Genomic DNA, 21,337 nt, shown 5'->3' with positions numbered 1-21,337 from the left:
TACAAGTTGCTAAGAGTCATTTTTTTCATCCTCCCTTAGAAAACCCAAATTTTATTTGGGGTGTCACTCCCTGTGGCCACCTAAAAGACTACATTTCCCAGACACTCTTGCAGCCAGATGGATGTGATCATGTGACTAAGCTCTGGCCAATGCGATAAGCAGAGTCTCACGTGGGAATTCTGGGTAATCACTATAAAGGAAACCAAATCAACTGGGGAAAAGCTTCTTTTCCCCTTTGTCCTTCTTCCACCTGCCTGACTACAAAACAAATTGGATGACTGGAACTTCAATACTCATTTTGGACCAAGAGGTAATACCTTTGAGATTGGAAGCCATGCCATTAGATGATGAGAAAAAGGAGAGGAGACTGGGTCCCTGATGATCAGAAAGCACTGAAACCACTGTTCAGTGTGTAATATCAACATATGGACTAACTGGTGTTTACTAAATTGCTAAAAAAAATTGCTACTAGTTTTTCCTATTAGCAGCCAAATCTAACTCTAACTGACAAAGGTAGACTCTCTTGTCCAGCTGGCCTACCTTCCTAGTAATCCTTATATTTTCTTTACTTAAACCATGATGACACTTTTTCATAACTGCTTATAATCTACCTCATTTTTGAAGAGTTTCCAAACTAAGAGCATCAAGCCCTTGTCAGCCCTCTTACCCCAGGAACCTCTCTGCCCCGCATATTGTAGGCCTATTTCCTGGCTACTTTCTTAGCACCAAGGCTAAAATGTTTGACATAATGGATCAGAGTCACAAAGGAGGAAGAGGCTCTTAGGGGAAGGGAAAGAGAAGGAGAGCTGGAAGGGAACAAGGCAAAAAAGGGCCAAGGAATGGAGAGGACTTCAGTTGCTTCTCAATTTACTGTGGAAGTTATGTTTTGTTTTATTTTGTTTTGACCCAAGATACCTCTCTATCCCCTCAGCACAGAATGAGCCATCAAAAAGAAGAGCTCGGGAGAAATTTCCAAAGAAAAAATTATAATTGAAAGAGGTACTATATCCCCTAGGAGTAGAACAGGAACTTTTCCCAAAGGGCGTTTTTAGTATTCCTAAAAGGCATAAGGTTGACCCTGAGTTTGGAACACATGCTGGGCTTCAGTACAATGCCCAGAACCAACCTCCACTCTCACATACTCCATGGGATGTGTAGAGGAGAAGATCCCTAGGCCTGTCTCTGCCCAGTGAATGACGGAAGTCTTAAGAGTTTACTGATCTCAGTATACACTTGTTTCAACCCCACTCCTCAGGTCATTTTCAGTTTCCCAGAAAACCATGAGATGCATGGTAGTGAGAACCATGAGGTTGCCTTGCCTCTAACTATGTCTTTGCCTTTCCTGTCCTTCTGATCCCATTATGTAGTAAAATCTATTACAGAATCTCTTCCCTTCCCTTTATGCGCACTTGCCAGTCAGATAAAGTCACCTGCCAGCCAGGTAAAAATGTCACAAAGGTCACTACCAAAGAAAGTAAAATAATATAACCATGTCCACAACAGAAAAAGAAAAACTAAAGCACCACTGACCTTAATATATTTATATAGCCACAGGTCAGTTTTGTGAAATTCCTTGAAGCCTCCTCCCCCCTTCCAGTGATTAAAGAGATGGTTTATTTGAGTCATTAAGTTTTCCTGACATCCTCAAGTGGGAAAACACAGTGGCTATATCTTGAAATTTCATCCAGTCTACAAAAGAGCATCAGGATTGAATATCAAGTATCGGCATGTCCCAACAGGAGGGTAAACCCAGCCCAGAAAGTATGAAGGTGGATGGAGACAGTCACAGATGTAGGCCACAGACGACATCAAGAAGGCTGGCAGCAAGTAGCCAATCCCAACCATTAGACTGAAACTGTCAGTCACTTTTAAAAATTTTTTAAAAAGGGGCACCTGGGTGGCTCAGTCGGTTGAGCATCCAGCTCCAGCTCGGGTCATGATCTTGCAGTCTGTGAGTTCGAGCCCCGCGTCGGGCTCTGTGCTGACAGCTCGGAGCCTGGAGCCTGCTTTGGATTCTGTGTCTCCCTCTCTCTCTGCCCCTCCCCCACTCATGCTCTGTCTCTCTCTGTCAAAAATAAACATTAAAAAATTTTTTTTAATTAAAAAAAAAAAAAGCTACAGAAAATCCAACACAAACTTGTTGAAGCAAAGTAAAAAATAAACTGACTCAGAATTGGCTTAAGACAGCTGCTTAAAAGGACTCAAAAGATGTCACCAGAGACCATGTGGTTCCACCTGTCATCTCGACTTAGCTCTGCTCTCCTCTTCATATTAGCTTCCTTTTTTAACACAGTCACCTCCCAGTGGCCCATAAAGTGGTTGCTGGAGTTTTAGACCTTAGGCCTACCTTACAGCTTCTTAGATCTTAGCCTAAGACTTCAGCATGTGCTTTCTGGCCGAGTCTATAAAAGTGCTCTTTTTCTCGCTCTGATAGACCCTGCTTGAGTAACATGTTTGGCCTTTAACCAATGCAAAGAGCTAGCAAAGCATGGGTCACTTAAAACTGGGTCATGTATTCTTTTCTTTCTTTTTTTTTTTAATGTTTATTTATTTTTGACAGAGAGACAGAGCATCAGCAGGGGAGGGGCAGAGAGAGAGAGAGACACAGAATCCAAAGCAGGCTCCAGACTCCAAGCTGTCAGCACAGAGCCCGACGCGGGGCTCAACTCACAGACCGTGAGATCATGACCCGAGCTGGAGTTGGACGCTCAACCAACTGAGCCACCCAGGTGCCCCAGGGGTTCAAGTATTCTATACCTGCAAGTGGGGAAGGTGTGGATCCTGGAGAAATCTGGGGTGAGATTACCAAAGAAAGTAAAATCATTAGGGGAGAGCCATGAGTAAACAGGTGCACACAAGCATTTTGGATCCTCGTTACCAAAAAAAAGGGGGCACATGTGGACAGGAAACAAAGACAGGAGCACCCAGGAAAGCAGGAGAGAAAACTGATTTCATCAAAATTGGTAACAAGGTTGAATCCTAGCTATTACAAAAGAGGCAGAGATCAGTAGCAGAGTAATAGCAACAAGAGACTTGGATCAAATTCTGTAACTGCCACATGCTGGGGTCAAATCTGTCTTAGTGTCTGGTAATGATATGGTCACGTCATCCTATCTGTGACAAGAGAAACACCTCAGAGAGGCAGGGCCTGACATTCTTCTGCTGAAGAATGGAGTAGGCTTGAGCTGGGTTCAGAGAAAGAAACTTTAGCTTCGCACAGTGTCGTTAAATCCTTGGTCTTTTCATTTCCTTGGCAATGTTGAGGATGGGAAGAAAGTGCCCAGCTGCTAAGTTTCCACGACCTGTGGAACAGTCCCCCAAAAAAATCAGTGGCTACATCTAAAGTCTTGAAATTGTGAAAACTATGCAAACTGCCCAAACCACAAACTAGTGACTAAACAAATTAGGCCAAGTGGGTAGGAGACTGACTGAAGGTCTCCATTTGGATTCTGAACTGGTTTCTTACCTTAACTCCTATCAAAAGATGCAATTCAAAAGTGGAAGAGAGAGGGGCCCTCACGGAAAGGCCTTGTGTGTCAGCCGGAGGCTGCCTAATAGATGATGACAGCCTGATGCCTCTCCTGGAGAGCATCATGACAGGTCTGGGTACTTGAAATCATTAGCTGCCAGAGGCGAGCTTCCAAGCAGCAATTGCCAGGCATGGACAAAACAGAGACTCATGTGAGCAGGCAGCATGCTAAGCCCCCCAAACAGCAACCGAATAGGCAGGGAAGGGGGGAGGTGTGGTGTCCAGATCCTGACTTCACACAAAGCTCATGTTTAGCATAAGCAACTGTATGGTTACTACCAGTAGAGCTCTAATAAGAACTGTCAGGGGCTCCTGAGTGCCTCACGTGGTTGAGCATCCAACTCTTGGTTTCGGCTCAGGTCATGATCTCATGGTTTGTGAGATTGAGCCCTGCATCAGGCTCTGTGCTGACAGCGCAGAACCTGTGTGGGAGTCTCTCCCTCTCTCTCTCTGCCCCTCCTCCACTCATCACTCTCTCTCAAAATAAAAAAATGTTAAAAAAAAAAAACTGTCAGAGGTCTTGTTTTCCAGGGCCGTTCTTAACTGTACCTCTGTCCTTGCTGGACCAAATTCTCCAATGTTCCCTGTGTCAAGGCTGGTGTTTGTTCTTATGGGTAACTGATGACTGTGCTTCTTCCCACAGCTCTACATGGAAGGTCTGAATTCCATTCTAACAAACTTATTTGTAATTTAATATCCTCATTCTAACTAGATTTAGTTTTATATCCCTAGATGGGTTTGAAAAAACAACAGCATTTTTTTTTCTAAATCTGAGTATATGCTATAACAAATGCACCAGCATTCGTTATCCAAATATTAATTTCCTGCCAAGCTTGAAGTCGGATTCTGTTTCCATAATTTCTTTACAAACTCAAATTATTTAGTACATACATTGATTAAAACATTAAGGTACGTAGTGACATTTAATTTGAATGTGTTTATTGTGTTTATGCCACTAAATATTCATTCAAGACACAAAGAGAAAATGAGATGATTTTTGCACCTGCAAAACAATTGGAGAAGTTCCAGTGACTTTCTTTGCTCTTTACCTGAGGCTCTATGACCATCATCTGCATTTTCTTCCCTATTGTGAATTCTGGAATTGGTCCCTTCTTAGGCTGGGTAACTGTCATGAGCCACTCAAGTCAGTAGTGAGACCTCAGCATTGAATCGTGCTTGCTGTCAGCCTCAGCACAACGCCAGTCAGGCTCCTGAGAACCATAAACAGGCTTGGTCCCTGGTAGGTCCCCACAGACTGAATCTCAGGTTGGCAGTGTGCCCTAGTCCTCTACTCTGCTCAAGTACAAGTATTGCCCCCTCGCCCTCTCCAGTCCCCGAGGACTCGGTTTTCCTACCTGCAACCAGAGTTCCTCGCTGTTCTCCAAAGGCTTCCTCCTGGACATTTCATTGCTTTGTACCACCTGCCTGTCAATATATTCTTTTAGACCGGTTGGAGGCTTCTGCCTTGGTAAGACACCACCTGTCGCCACTTGCCATTTTTAACACGTAATGCACATTCTGATGCACCCACCTGACTAGACCCTTCCAGCTTCCCTGAAGCTTGGCCAGGGCCTGCCCTAACCATGACCATGAAGGCTTCCCGTCCCAGCCACTTCACTACATACAGTTCTGGCTTGAACATGGCAGATACTCAGTGGAGGTATTTATTTGTTTTGGTTTTGTACCCTCAAATAATTGAAAATGGGAAAATGGGAATCTCGCTGTAAGCCTGGATCTGTGCAGTACAGCTAAATACCTGGCACCAAGTATTATTTTTGTCTTTAGACCATAAAAGAACACATCAGTTTATTTCTTGTCCAAACACTAATTTCCCCACCATCCAGATGAGAATTCTCCAGCTTTGTCACTGAAAGAGCCCTTTTTCAGAGGAGAATATATACATCATGGGTCAGACTTGCTTCCCCATGAGCTGTCTTGAATTCCAGTGTTCTATCTTAAAAATAAATACAAATTTAGCTTTTATCTCACCATAGATAGATAGATAGATAGGTATGGTTATAGATAGACATATATAGATAGATATAATTTTATCTATATATACTTGGATAAAATACATTGATATTGCATTTAAAAATATTTAATTATATCCCATCAAGTAGAAACAGTAGCCATGGTAAGAATATGGACTTAGACTGTTCTGTGGGTTCATACACTTTCAATACACAGGTACATCCATGTTCCCCAGCACATACTCAGACCCTAGTCTGATAATGCATGTAGATGTAAACTGAGGTTAATATATTTTCAGAAGAAAATCGTATGATCTATGGGATTCAATATAAATATGTTTCACAATGCCTGCCATCTTTAGGCTTCTTAAAAGTCTACCTTACTTTTTCTTTCTCCATGTCCCCTATAAAATCGGACATCTGTGTTTCCCTCAGAATGTTGTGAAGCTGAAAAGCTCCTATTTTTCCTTTTAAAAGGAAAATGGTAATTCCCAGCTACCCCAAATAAGACAAAATACATGATACAATTTTTAGTCCTAACCTTACTGAAAACACATTAAATTCACATATTAACTCTGGATCTACATTCATATCTGTAATTAGTAATATAAATACAAACTTTTTTCTCTCCCTTTTACTATTTCATCTCTGGCCTCTATATCTTTCAGAGGGAAAAAAAAAACTTAAGCATAACATATTTGTCATAAAGGTCAATTTTACTTACTTAGATTAAGATACCTTTTGGTGCCTAGTAATAAGGAAAACTGTATGGAGAGAGAGAGCGAGAAACAAACAGACTGTTAACTATAGAGAAGAAACTGATGATAACCGGGGGGTGGAGGATAGAGGGTGGGTAGGGAGATGGGTGAAACAGGTGATGGGGATTAAGTGTATACTTAGATGATGAGCACTGAGTAGTGTATAGAATTGTTGAATCATATATTGTACACCTGAAACTACCATAACACTACATATTAACTATGCTGGAATTGAAACATAAAGAAAATGAAATACAGTAAAATGATCTTCAAGTAGATAATACAGTCCAAAAAAAAAATGTTACTTTTATGAGAATTTGATGGACCTTTACACAGAAGACTTAAAACAAATGCCAGTGGTCCTGGGAGCTCAGTCCTTTAAAAAAAGAAAAGGCAGGTTTATTACACAGTAAAGTTTCACAGAACAGTAGCGTTTATTACAATGTGGGAAGAAAGGATAGCGATCAGAATGGCGGATTTCACAATTCAGAAGATCATAGTCCTGGAGGAGCCTTCAGGTCTTTTTTGGCTTCGCCGTGTCCTCGGGTATTGGACACAACCCCCTTTGCAAGAAAGAGAAGAGAGGAATAAAGGCTTCTTTGAAAAGCAGTGATAACAGGATCCCTGGAGGATTTCTGAGCTCTTGAAACAATGTTCATGGCAACACCATGACTCTGCTTCCTGCTTTGGCGAAGGTTGCTGGGATATGAATTATGGGTGAAGCGGTGGAGCTATGTGCAAGTTCCTGTTAAAATGTGATTTCCCAAACTCAGGAATGCAGTCGATCGTTGGTTATATCAAAATAGTGCTTTAAAAGGTGCCCTACAAAGGAGCTCAGTACATGCAATACGCATCAATCAGCTTTGCTTTTACAAGTGGTCACACAGGGGGAAATACAGGGAAGATTCCATCATCCTCAGGTTAAAGACCCAGAAATGTCTACAGAATTTGGTATCTCACCAATGGTCATAATATCAGACGATGTCACCAGAAGTGATGTATGGAAATTGCTTCTCAGATCACTATTCAATCATCCATATTACTCCACTACGCATTTATCTTTAAATGGTAATAAATCTAGTTAATGCCTTCTTTACTCTTATAACATTCCTCTCCCATCCCAAATTATGGCATGTTTTTCTTCCATAAAAGTGCATTCTCTAAAAAACAAACATACAAACCTGAAAAACAGACAGCAGGGGGGAAATGTATCAAATAGGCATCTTAAATAGATATTGACTATCTGCATCTGTCTTTGAGAGTACTTTCGATGTGTGGTTTTGTGTTCTCTGATTCTCTCAATTCTCAGTTTCAAGCAACGGTAATATCAACTCAACAACACATTTTGGGGGACAAATACTAAATAGTAACCCCTTTATTCTTCAGCATAAAATCAGTTTGAGCGTATGTGCTCTTCCAATTCTAAAGCCAAAAGTTTCTCCAGCACCACTTTTGACATCAACACGTTTTTACAGCATCAAGATAACACACTGTTCACAAGCCATTCTTTCAAATCTTTTCTTACTTAGCAACTTCAGGACTGATGGTATAATTTCCAGGGCTTAATCTGGACTTCCCACAGTTTGGAAGATTATATTAAATTTGTTGGCCGATTGCAATTCTTTACTGAATTAGTTACTAAAAGTTACATACCTTCTCTTGCAAATGACCTGGAAGCTGGCAATGGTGGCAAATATACAATGAGAGTCCTTCATGACATGTGAATTGTTCCTACAAGCCTGTCCAAGCTTGGGAGGAGCAAAGTATCCAAAGTATCTTTTGGATACTACTCTATCCAAAAGAGTAGTAGTTTCCACGACATAATCATACTACCTGGGATTTGACAATTATCTGCATTCACATTCTCATTCAGTGCTGCAACATACTATGATATGTATTTTCAAAGGCATTTACATGACATATGGTACTACCAGTATCAGTAATGTGGCTGAATGACCCTGAGATGAACTGATACCATCTGTATATGGGTAAATTCTTCCATGCACATGAAACATGTCCTAAGGTTTGGTCCTCTTATTGTTGGTCACCTTGTTTCTTTTGCTAGAAATCAAACAGACCATCTCAATTTCAGAAACTATGCTCCAAAACAGATGTGAAGATAATTTGTTGGGGCTATATGCAAAGTGACAGTGTTTTGTTAATAGACTGTTAGCTACAGATATCTTCTACAGAGGACTGACTAGCCCCCATCTGGTAAAGCTTTCTCTGTTTTTGTTAAGTGCGATAGACAGAATTTCTAATGGAGGGGGCCCCTGGGAAAGAATGCAGGGGGCCCTGGGAGCAGAGAGTAGATCCTGGCTACCAGCCAGTAAGGAAACAGGAATGTCAGTCCTACAATGGCCAATAATGGATTCTGCTGACAAATGGAAGTGGATTCTTCACCAGTGCCTCTAGATAAGAGCCCAGACTGGCCAACACCTTGCTTTTGGCCTTGTGAGACCCTGAGCGGAGGACCCAGTTGACCCCACAAATATTTTGATCCACAGACTGTAGGTGTTGTTTTAAGCCAGCATATTTGTGGTGACTGTGATGGCGGCAATAGGAAACCAGCACGGGCAGACCACCTGTGCCGCAGCAGAAGAGGAGGGAACATCCTGTCCAGTCAGTCAGTCTGAAGACGCAGAGCAGCCCAGGTGACTGAAGGTGTCCAACTCGTAGAGGTAGAGATAGCAATGTAACCACAGCCATCTGTATATACCATGAAGAATTTGTAGGGTTTTATAGGGTTTCTCTTTTTTTAGGAAAGAAGTACATCCTTGTTCTGCACCTGAATTTTTAAGGGGATACCATTATTTAAAAAGAATTATTCTGGTTTCAGAGCCGACAAAGTCAAAAATCCTTAAGATCCATACCAAAATGGTTTGGTAGAAGGCCATATTTTTGGCGAACTCGGCATATGTAAAATTCAACATATCATATGTCATGGCAGGTATTTTCCCATTTTCTCAATGATTTATATCAATTTAGTTTACTAGTATCTCCTTCTTCCACCCAGTGTCACCCCAACAACAATTATTCCCTTTTCCAGAAGGGCAAACATTTGTCCTTATTCATCCAGCATAAATTAAGTGGCCCCTATTAGGTGTCAAGACATTTTATTAGGAACTGGAGATGATCAAAGCTGAACAAGATTAAATCCCTTCTTACAAGGAGATTAAGAAATGCAGTGTGGAGGACCCCAAACCAGAAAACACTCACTTACTGAGCTGTCACAAATCTTGAGGAAAAACCTAGAAACTGGAAACTGTAAGATAAACAGTTTGCAGAGGTCCAAGATGTCACAGCACACAGAGAGAGCAGAAAACTCCATACCATGAAAGATACTGTGTATTTATTTAATTTTTTAGCTCATCTTTAAAGCAGAACTCTGGCTATAGAAATGGTAGAGAGCTGTGATGAACACGTTTAATAAGTGAAAAACATAGGTGAGAAAAATACCAAGCGTTACAATTTCATCTGCACAAATCTTAGACCAGTCAAGAGGAAAAATCAATCAGCAGGCATTTGATCTGTGTTTTCTTGATACCATTAGTTCTGTCACTAATCCAGCATCCTGTGAATTGGGGTTTGTTTTTCTTACTTGTGTTATTAATTTATTAGTGTAAATTTACACCTGTCAACATAGATTTATAGCAGTGGAACTACCTCCCACAAATATTATAGTCTTCAAGGACACACAGTTAAGAACACTTAAATTGCTTTACCTCTTGCTAATATAGTTGAGCTCCACTTAGATGAAAAGATAAACGGCCAGAATTTTTCTGCTAGGAAAATTATTCGGTAATAATTCTGATTTTTTTTTTTATTTTCCTCCTGGCTTTTCTTAAAAGTTCTAAAGTTATTTTCATCTATGAATCACTGCTTCATCTATGAATCACTGGCTCATCTATGAACCAATGCCAACCTAATGATGATACTAATTCTGTCCACATGGGGACACCGCAGAAAAGAGAGCTCAATTTCACCCCTTATTTTGCAGCAGGACTTCCGTACTTTACAGTCACCTTCACTTACATTCTTTTCATTATTATTATAGCAGATGAAGCTCTTAGCATTGCAGGCTTATAAAAAATGGAATTCACGTGCTTGGGACTGTGTGGTAAAGGGCAACTGATTAGGAGGGGAACCTCCTGCTCACAAAAAGCATTCAAGGTTGCGTTAAAAAAAAATTGGTTTTTTTTAAGTGGGGGGGTGGTGCCTGGGTGGCTCAGTCAGTTAAGCATCCGACTTCTGCTCAGGTCATGATCTCATGGATCGTGGGTTCAAGTCCCGTCCGTGTAGGGTTCTGGGCTGACAGCTCAGAGCCTGGAGCCTGCTTCAGATTCTGTGTCTCCTTTTCTCTCTGCCCCTTCCCAGCTCATGTTCTGTCTCTCTCTGTCTCTCAAAAATAAGTAAATGTTAAAAAAAAAATTTTTTTTAAAGAAAAAAAGAAAGAAGAAGCAGCATTCAAGGTTGCCCACAGCAGAAAACCAGACTTCATGTGTCTGTAGACTACCTTCCCTTCAATCGCTGCTCACCTAGGAGGACACAAACCCAGGACCTCATCATCTCTTGCCTAGATAATTCCAACAGTCTCCTAACTGCCCTCCTGTCTACTCTTCAAATACCTGCCAAGTAATTCCCCTATCACATACAGCCTTAAACAGGATGTTTTGTTTTGGATTGCATTGTGCCCTTGCTTAAAATCTTTCCATGGCATGAGAAATGATAAATGAAATCCAAACTCAGTAAGTATTCAAGAAACTCATGTCCTGGTCTCTGCCCACCTCACCCTCTAGCCTCTTCTCTGGGTCTCCCTCTTGCCCTTTTCTTTTTCAGTTTTTTGTTTTGTCTTGTTTTTTGTTTTTGTTTTTCTTTTGAGACAGCGAGTGGGGAGGGGGCACAGAGAGAGGGAGAGAGACAATCCCAAGCAGGCTCTGTACTGTCAGTGTGGAAATGGATGCAGGGCCCAGTCTCAGGAACCTTGAAATCATGGCCTGAATCGAAATCAAGAGTCAGATACTTACCCACTTAACCAACTGAGCCACCCAGGCATCCCTCTCTCTTGCTCTTTTTATTCGAGATCTAACCCACCCTGAGAGCTATTTACCATTATGTGCCACACCCGGCTGCATTTCCTAGCTTGGTGACTTCTTTGTGCCTGGGATGTTTTCCCTTTTGAGCCTCCCCCTGGTCCAACTATTCCAGGTGCCTGACAAACACCTGGTCATCTGAAGAAATTGAAGTTTCATCTCTCTACAAAACCTTTTCCACTCCCCGCACCCTTACCCCAACCTCGACAGGCACAAAAGACCATCCCCTTCCTTTGCATCACCTGAGTATCCCCTGTAGAGTCCCATCAGCCTCCCTGTAATGGGTTAGGAAACATCTTGCTTCTCAAGTCTGTAACTCTGTGTCACACTCCCATAAGGCAGAGGCCAGGCCCTCTTTGTGTCTCCTGGAACTGCCTTCAAGGACATTGCAACATCACTGGGACTAGAAAACCTACACGTGCAACAGCTGCAAATACCAAGCAACGGTGTTTGATGACGTGCTAAGGAACGTATATCTTCCCCGAAGCACCCAGAATGCCCTAAGAAGTCATGTGGCATGTTGGGAAGCATTCTGCTGTCAGACAGACCTGAATGCACACCCTGACCCTTCACCTCTGACCCTGTGACCATGGATCCGTCAGGTCCTTTCCCTGTGCTGAGCCAGGATAACAGCGCCCACCTCACAGAGTACTTGTGTGAAGATCAGATGAGATATGTGAGAACCCAACACAGCAGGTGCTAAGAAAATATCCATTTTTGCCCCTTTTCTCTGAGAAGTGACAGCGATTATATGTGCTAAATGACTCAAGCACAGCTTCTTAAAGAAGGTGAGATTTGAGCTTGACCTTTAAGCCAGGAAGATTTTGGATGGCTTTTGATAGAAAGCACCATCCATACATGGAAATAGCTCACCACAAAGGTTCTGACCTGTGTCAAGCTCTTCCCAGATGTACCCAAGATGCCGAGTCGGTCCCATAGTTCAGCCCCTTGTTGCAATGTGAAAGTAATCATACAGGAACATAACCCAGCTTCAAAATCCAAGAATAGTTCAAATTAGAGAGGAGACATAAAATCAGCTTATGTACTTAGGAGAGACCCATTCTTCAGTGAAAGAATGTTCCAAAAAATGATGTTGAGGAGCATGGGGCTATTTACTCCTTTGTACAAAAGTAAGCATTATGCTACCAGACAGCAAGGCTGGCATGACAACATCTACTGACATTTAAACAAACACAGAGTTGGTAATTTTTTCCAGGTGTGGATGGTTTAAATGTTACAGAGAAGTCTAAAGCAATCTCCTCTACTTTTATGGCTAAGTGTTCAAGATGCATCTTTTTTTTTTTTTTCCTTTTTACATCTGAATGTCTTCATGGCTGAAGGGAGGCCAGCATGGCCTAGAAAACAATTTGCAATGATGTGTAAAGTAGTTACATTTTCCAATAAGTCTGGCTGCTCAATTATTCCACCCATATTAATAGCTCTTGTGGCATTTGATGTGTGAGAGTCTCAATCCAATCACCCACTTCAGCTGGAGGAGAGCAAGCGCTACCCAAATGGGATATGGTCCAAGTGTGAAGTTCATTACAAGCTCCAGCCTTTGTCCTGACTGTTTGCAGCAGCAGCTTGCTGTCACTGAGAAGGGGCACTGTCGGCAGGCTGGCCTGCTATCTGTGATGCGACTTCATTTCGCTTCAGATCTGCAGCTAGGTTTGTGCTATCAGAAAAACCAAAGTAATTGATTTCTTTCTACCTCTGTTGAGATAAGTGGAACAATGTGTAATTTGGTTTAGGTAAAAAAAAAAAAAAAAAAAAAAATCCAGATTGTAGGAAGAGGTTTAAAGAAGGAGATAGAGACACAAACGGCAGTTTTCACGGTACCTTGATCATAGTGGGAACTTAATTTAAAGAGAACTACAAAAAATTGAAATAAAAAATCCAAATATAAGAACAGAAGTGAAGGAATGAAATGTTGCAATACTTGTTTTTCATACCATTCCTGTTGGGTTTTCTCAAGTATGGTCAACCTCCATTGACTGAGCTGTGCTCCCTGTCTCTAAAATCTAATCTGCACATAGTATCCACAGTGATTCTTTTTAAAAAACCTTTTTTAAAGTTTGTTTCTTTTTTGAGAGAGAGAGACAGAGCACGAGTGGGGAAGGGGCAGAGAGAGAGACACAGAATCCGAAGCAGGCTCCAGGCTCTGAGCTGTCAGCACAGAGCCCAAAGCAGGGCTGGAACTCACAAACCAGGAGATCATGACCTGAGGTGAAGTCATAGGTTCAACCAACTGAGCCACCCAGGCGCCCCCACAGCACTTCTTTTTAAATGTTAAGTCAGATCCTATCATTTCTTTGTTCATAGCTCTAAAGGCTTCCCACCTAACTCAGCATAAAATCTAAATGCTTCACCAAGGCCCTCAAGCCTCTCCTGAGTTTTCCAGCTTCACCCCACCACCCTCCTGAGCTTACTCCAACTCTGAACAGGAAGCCCACTCCTGCCTTGGGCTTCGCACATGCTCTTCCCTTCTCCACCCCACCCCAGCCCCTCGAAGCCTTCCTCTTTGAGCAGGTCTGCTCAAATACCATCAACTCAGGTGTCACCTACCCAAATGTCACCTTCCCTGACCACCACATCTAATGTACAAGCTCCATCACTGTTTACCCCCTTGCCCTGCTTTCTTCTCAGCAGTTGTCATTACCACACATTAAATTCTTTGTCTAGCTGCTCATCAGTTTATCTGTCTTGTACATTAGACTGGTAGCTACAAGATGGGGGATGTTGTACCCCAGAGCCTGGAATCCTGGGTGCCACAGTACAGATAATAAATGTTACAGAAGTGAGGGAGAAGAAGCAGAACAAGAAGAATGCTCCCCTATCTTTCTACTAAAATGTTTGTATCTTTGTTCCCCAAGTAACTAGACGCAGGACTGTTTGGTCAGCAACTACTTATCTCTGTTGATCCAACTGCTAGAGATCATAACACCAGGGAATGCATGCACTTTGGAACCAGTGAGACCAGAATTTAAATCCCATCCCCATCACCACATTGCTTTTTGACTTTGGACAAGTTTTTCAACCTCCTGATGGAATTTTACAGTTGATAAAACTTTAAACACTCACGAGTATTGGGCTAGGCACTGGTGATTCCTCCGCAAAATTATTACAAGAATTAAATTAGGTAACTTCCATTAAAACTAACTTGACCCCCCCAAAAGCATAATTGATCAATATTAGCTCTCTGTCCCTTCTACCCTCCACACCATCCTCCCAGTGGTCTTCCATGGTATTCTGCCCAATAAATGCACCCGAGATAAGCAAAAATAAAAGGCTGCTATGAGTCTGTGAAAACCAACAGTGAACAAACAAGATAACTCAGATGAAGGTACATTGAAAATGGTAACACGGCATACAAATAAATTGCAAGAATTACCATTCCTGTCATCAAAACAACTTATCTTAGAGCCAGTTTTCTGCATTGTGAACTTTTAATCAAGCAGATTAGCTTGAAGAAAATCCAAGTAAAGAGGACTCGGGGATAAAGAATAACCCAAGTGAAGACAAAACAGGGAAAGAAGAGGATGAGTTTCAAGTAATGGCCATGCATGAGAAAGCACTTGGGAATAGCAGGGTCTGAGTGTCAGGGTCCGACTGGCAAGAGGCTTCAGTAAGTGCTCCGTGAGACTCACAAAGACTAGAGTTTCCATCTTTGCAGGAGAAGCAAGAGAAGCAGGTAACACTACAGGCTCCTTTGTGGCCATCTTTCCTGCTGCTTTGGGGCCACCATCAAGCATGGGGAAGAATGAGCCACATGGTACTGTGGAAATCATCTCACCGGTTAGCAGAGGGGAGTAAAATACAAGCAATGGAAGACCTCAGCTCATATTTATCATCAGCCAAATGGACTCTTCTTGAATCACCTCCCTCAAGCACATAGAGCTGCAAGGAAGAGAGCTAATATTTTCCCATATTCCTGCAATAAGCTGGATCTTGTGCTAGACACCATCACATACATTATCGCATTTTTATTTTCACAATAATCCAAGGAAGCTTTATTATCCCCATTTTCCGAAGGAAACAAAATGAGACTTGGGAAGCTACTGGAAATATCAAAGCTGGAAAATAGCATTTTGCTCCAGCTCTGTAAAAACAAGAGCCAAATCATCCCTCTCATTTGTAGAAGAGTGCTTTATAATTTCTGAAGTGTTTTCATGAACAAAACCATGACCTTCACACACACCTTGAGAGGCAAATAATACCATACTATTATTCTCACTAAATAATGAAAGGAGCCGAGGCTCAGAGTAATTGAGTGATTTGTCTAAAACTGCAGAGCCAGTAAGTGGCAGAAGTGGGATTTGGATCCACTTTCCTAATTCTAAGACCAGTGCTCTGTCTACTATGATTCTCTACTTTTCAGAAGATTACTAGGTTTGTTTGAGGAAACCCTTTGTATTTTGAATCTGCGCTGGCAAAGAACACAGTTTTCAGCTAAAACTAAGTAAGAGGTCAACCTCCATGAATTACTTTGGGTAACAAAAGCTATTGATACCTCAAAACCTCAGACTCAGCACTATAAATCTTACTTCTTACTTAGGTAAAAGTTCAACCAAGTACCCTTCGCACCTGGTAATTTAAGGATCCGGGCTCCATTCATCCTTACTTGGGCCTCAGAATCCTGTTACCCAGGCAGAAGGGAAAGAAATAGGCCCACACCATGTCAGCTCTTTTCCACCAAAGACCTACTCATTGAGCTAGTCATCCGGGCCATTCCTGGATTCGAGTGGGCCAAGTAGTCTAGGAGCAATTCTGTGTTGCATGGAAAGGAGAGCATGAATTGTCAATGAATAACTGGTCAACTCTATCACACCCTACTAACGCAACCAATGAAGGGTAAGTAACTGTAAGATAATTCCTTAAAGTCAGAGGTCAACTTAGACTGTTCTGCATAGCCACAAGTATTTTTTTTATTATTTTTAATTATTTGCTGCTACTATGTGTTCTTTTGAATAATAACAAATAAATGGGCACTTGTCCCCAAGGACAGTGGATTCTTATCCATCAAGGAGTCTGAGATTACCTAGGATGCATGCTAAAAAAATACATAGATTTCCCACAGCCAAATGCGGAGGTATTTTCACAAGTGATTCTGATGCCACAGGCCCACAGACCATACTCTGTGAAATATTGACTTACAACCACAGTTATTTCATGACTGGTGGCTACACAATGGCTGCTTAATGTTAGATTGGAGAGAGGAGAAATGCATCAGTCTTCTGACAGCCCCCTCACAAAACCTCAGAAGAAGTCAGCTCTGGGAAGGAGCAGGAAAACTATGTGGTTTCAGATTTTCACATCCAAGCAACACCCACTCCCACAAAGGGTTTGTTTTGCCAACCAGGTTCTATTTTCTGGTCTCCTTGACAATGCAAAAGCAACCAGGCCCTTCACAGAGACTCGCTTCCTTTAAATGGCAGGAGTTGCCTCATAAGGGCAAAGGAGACAAAGATTGATTGAGTGGATCTAAGACCTAGAAAAAAATAACATCCATATTTAATAACTTCTATTTTGCCTACAACACTGGGACTCTCTCTGGAATGGGCAAAAACCAGGGTAGGTGGTATGGGCCATGCTCAAGCTATGAAACCAAGTTGCTGCTCATTAACCTTGCATAACATGACATCTGATTCTTCCTTAACATGGACAACAAATCACATCTCATATCAAGCGGTTGCCCCAGAAGACTTCAAACTATTTTAAGCCCAGTGCTGTGTCCCAGAAATCATTCTGAATGTTATCGACAGCGATCCTGAGGAATTCAAGAACAGTCAGTCAAAGCAAGTAATTCAAAATACTTTCCACTTTGGGTGTCTTGAAAAGAGCTTTTTATTGGAAAAACAGAAAAATAAGTTAAGATTTAGAATGCTTGGCTTCATCCTGATTGCCAGGTTTTACAATTGTCTATTGAGCTAGATAGGATAAAAGAAAGAGACATGTTCAGGGAGCTCCTGAATGTGAGCTGGGACAGGTGGCTGGGGACAAAGTTAAGCCAATGTAATTGATCAGACCTGCAGCAGAGCCCAGCAACTGTGGGCAGGGGAGAGCAGGGAGTCATGATGTGGGTACACATCCCCACCTACTCAGGGGTCTCCTTGAGTGTGACCCTTTAGATAAGGTATCTTAGGAACACTGGAGGGTAACCCAGCAAGAGATGCACACCATCCTCAGAGCCCTGGCAAACTCCCAATTCTCGAACATAATGAATCAAATTATTGTCCATGAACTTCAAGCTCCCTGACTCCTTTGCCTCTGCACACCTCCAGTACTCACAGCCATTACTCTCCCAACGTGTCTTGAAGCTCTAATCAGACAACCCTCCCGCCATGTTGCTTTTCTGCTGCTCTGTCTCTCACATACCCGACCTACTCACGTCACCAAGCTTCCCTCTTCTTTCATAAGATATTCCCAGGCCTTCATTTACTAGGCATAGTGGGTTATCTGCCTATTATGGTCATTATCACCCTCCAGATCAGTGACTCCAAGGTCCACCTTTCTTCCTCCATCTCCTTTGCACCTTCCACAACCACAGCACAGCCATGTTGGGCAAAATCTCCCACCAGTCCCCTCCAATTGTCCCAGTCACCCCAGATTCAGGCATTGCTGTTGTTTCCCTGCACTGGTTTCTGTCTGTGTTTCCCACCTCCAATATCTGCCTGTTCCAATCTACCCTTCAAACTATGCCCGGTTTACTTGGCAAATAAGTAACCTTTAACATTCTGATCCTGAAGAAGTCATGCTATTATGATTGTATTAATGATCCCAATTTTTCACCTGTCCTTGAATCTACATGTCATGTTCTTTGCCATGCAAATCTGTGGTTCCATTCCATACTGACTCTGGCCTTGGTCATGAGACTTGTTTAGCCAATAAGATGCTTGCTTACAAAGCACTCATGTAATCAGCCTAGACTGCTCTCACTCTTCTATAGTGCCATGACAGCTTGCATAGGCTGGCCTACTGGTTGAGAGACATATGAAGAACTGAGTGTCCCCAGTCATTCCGGCAGGGGCATTCTTAGATCAGCCAAAAGCCCAACACCAGAAATAGGAATGGGCCTAGCTGAGACCAGAAGAAGTCAGCCAAGTTCAGCCTACATCATCAACCCACAGACTAAGTAAATAAATGCTTATTGGTTTTAGCCACTGATATGCAGGGTGGTTTGTTATAAGGCTTTATTGTGGCAACAGACAATAAATATGGCAAATCACAATACAAGAAGTGATTTCAGAGATTACCTAGCCCCATCTTGGTCAAAACTGAAGTTTCCCCTTCATGTCACCACTGTCCCTCTACCGTCCCAACTGTGGAGTTTGCATGCTCCTGGTTAGTCAATAGAACAGGTCATATCAGGAAAGACTTTCTCATACAGGCAACCACAAGTCCCCACTGGATGACTGGAGCAGACTCCTGGTGATGTTCAAGGTCCAGCAATGAAAGCAGTAAGTGTGTGGTGATTCAGCTTCCTTAGAGCTTCAGTAACAGTAGAGTTTTTAATTTTTGCCATCATTATTATTTTGTAACAGTAGAGTTTTTATAGTCTAGACTCTGAGATCAGGAAAAACAAATGTAAAAGTGTGCATCTGAATCTTTCCCTTCACACTGACCAGCAGCTTTCCAAAAGAATAGTTGAGTCTTGGTAGGATTTGCTTCTTATCTGTCCCATGTCTATGTTTGGGGGTTCTAGGGGAGCAAGTGGGAATAATAGAAGAAATCCTTGGGATACAAGGGAAGGGATTTTTCAAGGATTATAGAAAAGAGGAAGAAATCAACTGGTACTTTCAAATATCATCCCATATTTGTGTTTTCCCTCCAAGTTGAATCTGAAATTTTTGAGAAAAGATTCTCAAACCAGTCCCCTTTTGAGGAGGCAGTAGAAGCAAGGGAAAGAAAACTAGATTTAAAATCATGAACTCTGTGATTTGAGAAGGTGACTTAATCTCTGTTTACTGAGAATCAACAGATAAACATGTTGTTTTATGTAATCAGAGAAGATAGGATAGGATAGGATAGGATAGGATAGGATAGGATAGGATAGGACAGGATAAGGTAGGTAGGTAGATAGATAGATAGATAGATAGATAGAATAAATAGATCAGTTAACTATTACCTCCTCACCCTAAAAAATCATACCCTATGTTACCCTAGCCTATTTATTTCTATTACATTACTACTTTTTATTTTCTTATAGCACTTTATCATTATCCAAAATTGTCTTATATATGTATTTGTGTGGGTTTTTTGCCTATTTTCCCCAGCTCAAACGTAAGCTCCATGAAGGTAGGAGCTCCGTGAGAAGAGAATCTCACCAGGGCATACTATTTTACTGTTGTATCTCAAGATTTTGGATTTTAGAAATTGTTAGGTATATGATAGCCACTCAATAATTAATAATTACAAGGAAAAAAAGAAAGAGGGAAGGAAGGAGGGAAGGAAGGAAGGAGGGAGGGAAGGAAGGAAGGAAGGAGGGAAGGAAGGAAGGAAGGAAGGAAAGAAGAGTAGAAGGGAGGAAGGGAGGAAGGAAGGAAAAAGAGAAGGAAGATGAATGAATGCATGGATACTTTATCTCTAGGGCTATATAACTTCTTGTTAATAACATGCAGTTCATAAAAGAAATTGTATTTCTTTGGGCACACTCGAGTTTATAGAAATAATTCCAGTTCATAAAAAGAAAGGTAATATTTTCTATGCATTATCAAAAAATTACTTGGTATTCATAGAAATATTTCAGTCCAAAGATTTCTGAGTTCTCTGATACTTAATTCATTCTCTGGATAATCTTGAGTTTCATAATTCTGTATACATATACATGTACAGACCCTGTCAAGATCATAAAATAAGCCATTTAACCCTTCTGAGGATATTTCCTTGTCTCCCTAACTAAAAAGTTGAATAACTTGATTTTTATGATTACTTTTTAAATTCTATGAGTTGATGATGATGAATAGGAAAACTGCCATTTCTGGCTGCAAGTTCTCCACCAAGAAACCAAAATCTCTTCCAGGCATGTTCTCAAAATCAAGTTAACTACAGAAAAGCACTAAGGTTGGGTTTCAAAGTGCTATGTCTACATGTTGAAACTTGCTGCAGGAAAGTCACCTGGAATTTCAAAATCCTGATTTAAAAACACCCCTCTACCAACATTAATTTTGTATGTGAACTTCAGATGTGTTTGACCAGAGACTAAAGAAGCATTCTACAACCAGGGGTCTCAAAGCCTATAAGGCAAGCCCTGTCTCGAGCTCCAGCTATAGCTGTAGAAGTGCAAAATGCTCCTTGGCTTATGGCATAATCATACTGCTCTAAATCTTTCTATAAAGCTTCCTTGGAATAAAGCATGAAAGAGAACCCAAAATGACATTAATGGAACCTCCTTCCATCGTCTTGATTCATCCTTATCATAGTAGGTGCTTTTGTCAAGGCTCTTGTTTGCAAGGAACAGAAAACCTCTTAGCAAGGTTAAGGGGAGAAAAAGGACTTCTTGTTTAATGGTAAAATGTTGTCTTGTGGAATCTGGGGCAGAGATATATACCTGAACCCCAGTAGGGGTAAAAATGTTGACTAAGAGCCAGTAGGAACAAGGCCATAACCTTCTTGGCCTTTTCTTCATACCCTCACCCTCATCTTTACTGTCTAGCAGGCTCAATCTCCTCTTCCCACAGACCTGATTTTTCCTTTCTCCATGCCCACAGCCACCACCCAGCCCCCAAGTTCACACCATCATTTCAGTCCAAGCCACATGCAGAGGCTGTGACTAACACCTGCCTCAACCCAATCCACACTCCTGGGAAAGCAATGCTCATTGGCCCACGTTAAGCCACATAACTCTTCTGTTCAAATTAACTGTGATCAAGTGGGCAATCCCAAAGAGCAAACGTGACTGTGAGTGGTTCATCTAAGTCAAATGGGGACAGGGTGCAGAAAAAGGAGGTCACATTAAGTCACTCCAAAGGGGCCTAATAGTCTAATATA

At 41.7% G+C, this 21,337-nt stretch overlaps 1 long non-coding RNA gene across 4 annotated transcripts in view; it reads right to left on the bottom strand.

Moving 5' to 3' along the window:
- Positions 1 to 6,627: 6,627 nt before the first annotated feature.
- Positions 6,628 to 21,337, bottom strand: part of LOC144617220 (uncharacterized) — a 58,654-nt gene continuing 43,944 nt past the window's right edge. For all 4 annotated transcript variants that reach the window (XR_013557475.2, XR_013557474.2, XR_013557480.2 and 1 more), the window contains one exon: positions 6,628 to 6,820. This is a non-coding gene — a long non-coding RNA (uncharacterized LOC144617220). The remainder of the gene's footprint in view (positions 6,821 to 21,337) is intronic.

The sequence above is a fragment of the Panthera onca genome, chromosome A1 (assembly GCF_046562875.1).
Source record: "Panthera onca isolate mPanOnc1 chromosome A1, mPanOnc1 haplotype 2, whole genome shotgun sequence".
In the NCBI taxonomy this organism is placed as follows: domain Eukaryota; kingdom Metazoa; phylum Chordata; class Mammalia; order Carnivora; family Felidae; genus Panthera; species Panthera onca.
Note: the sequence above shows the minus strand (reverse complement) of the source record. Positions and strands in the feature narration are given on the sequence as shown.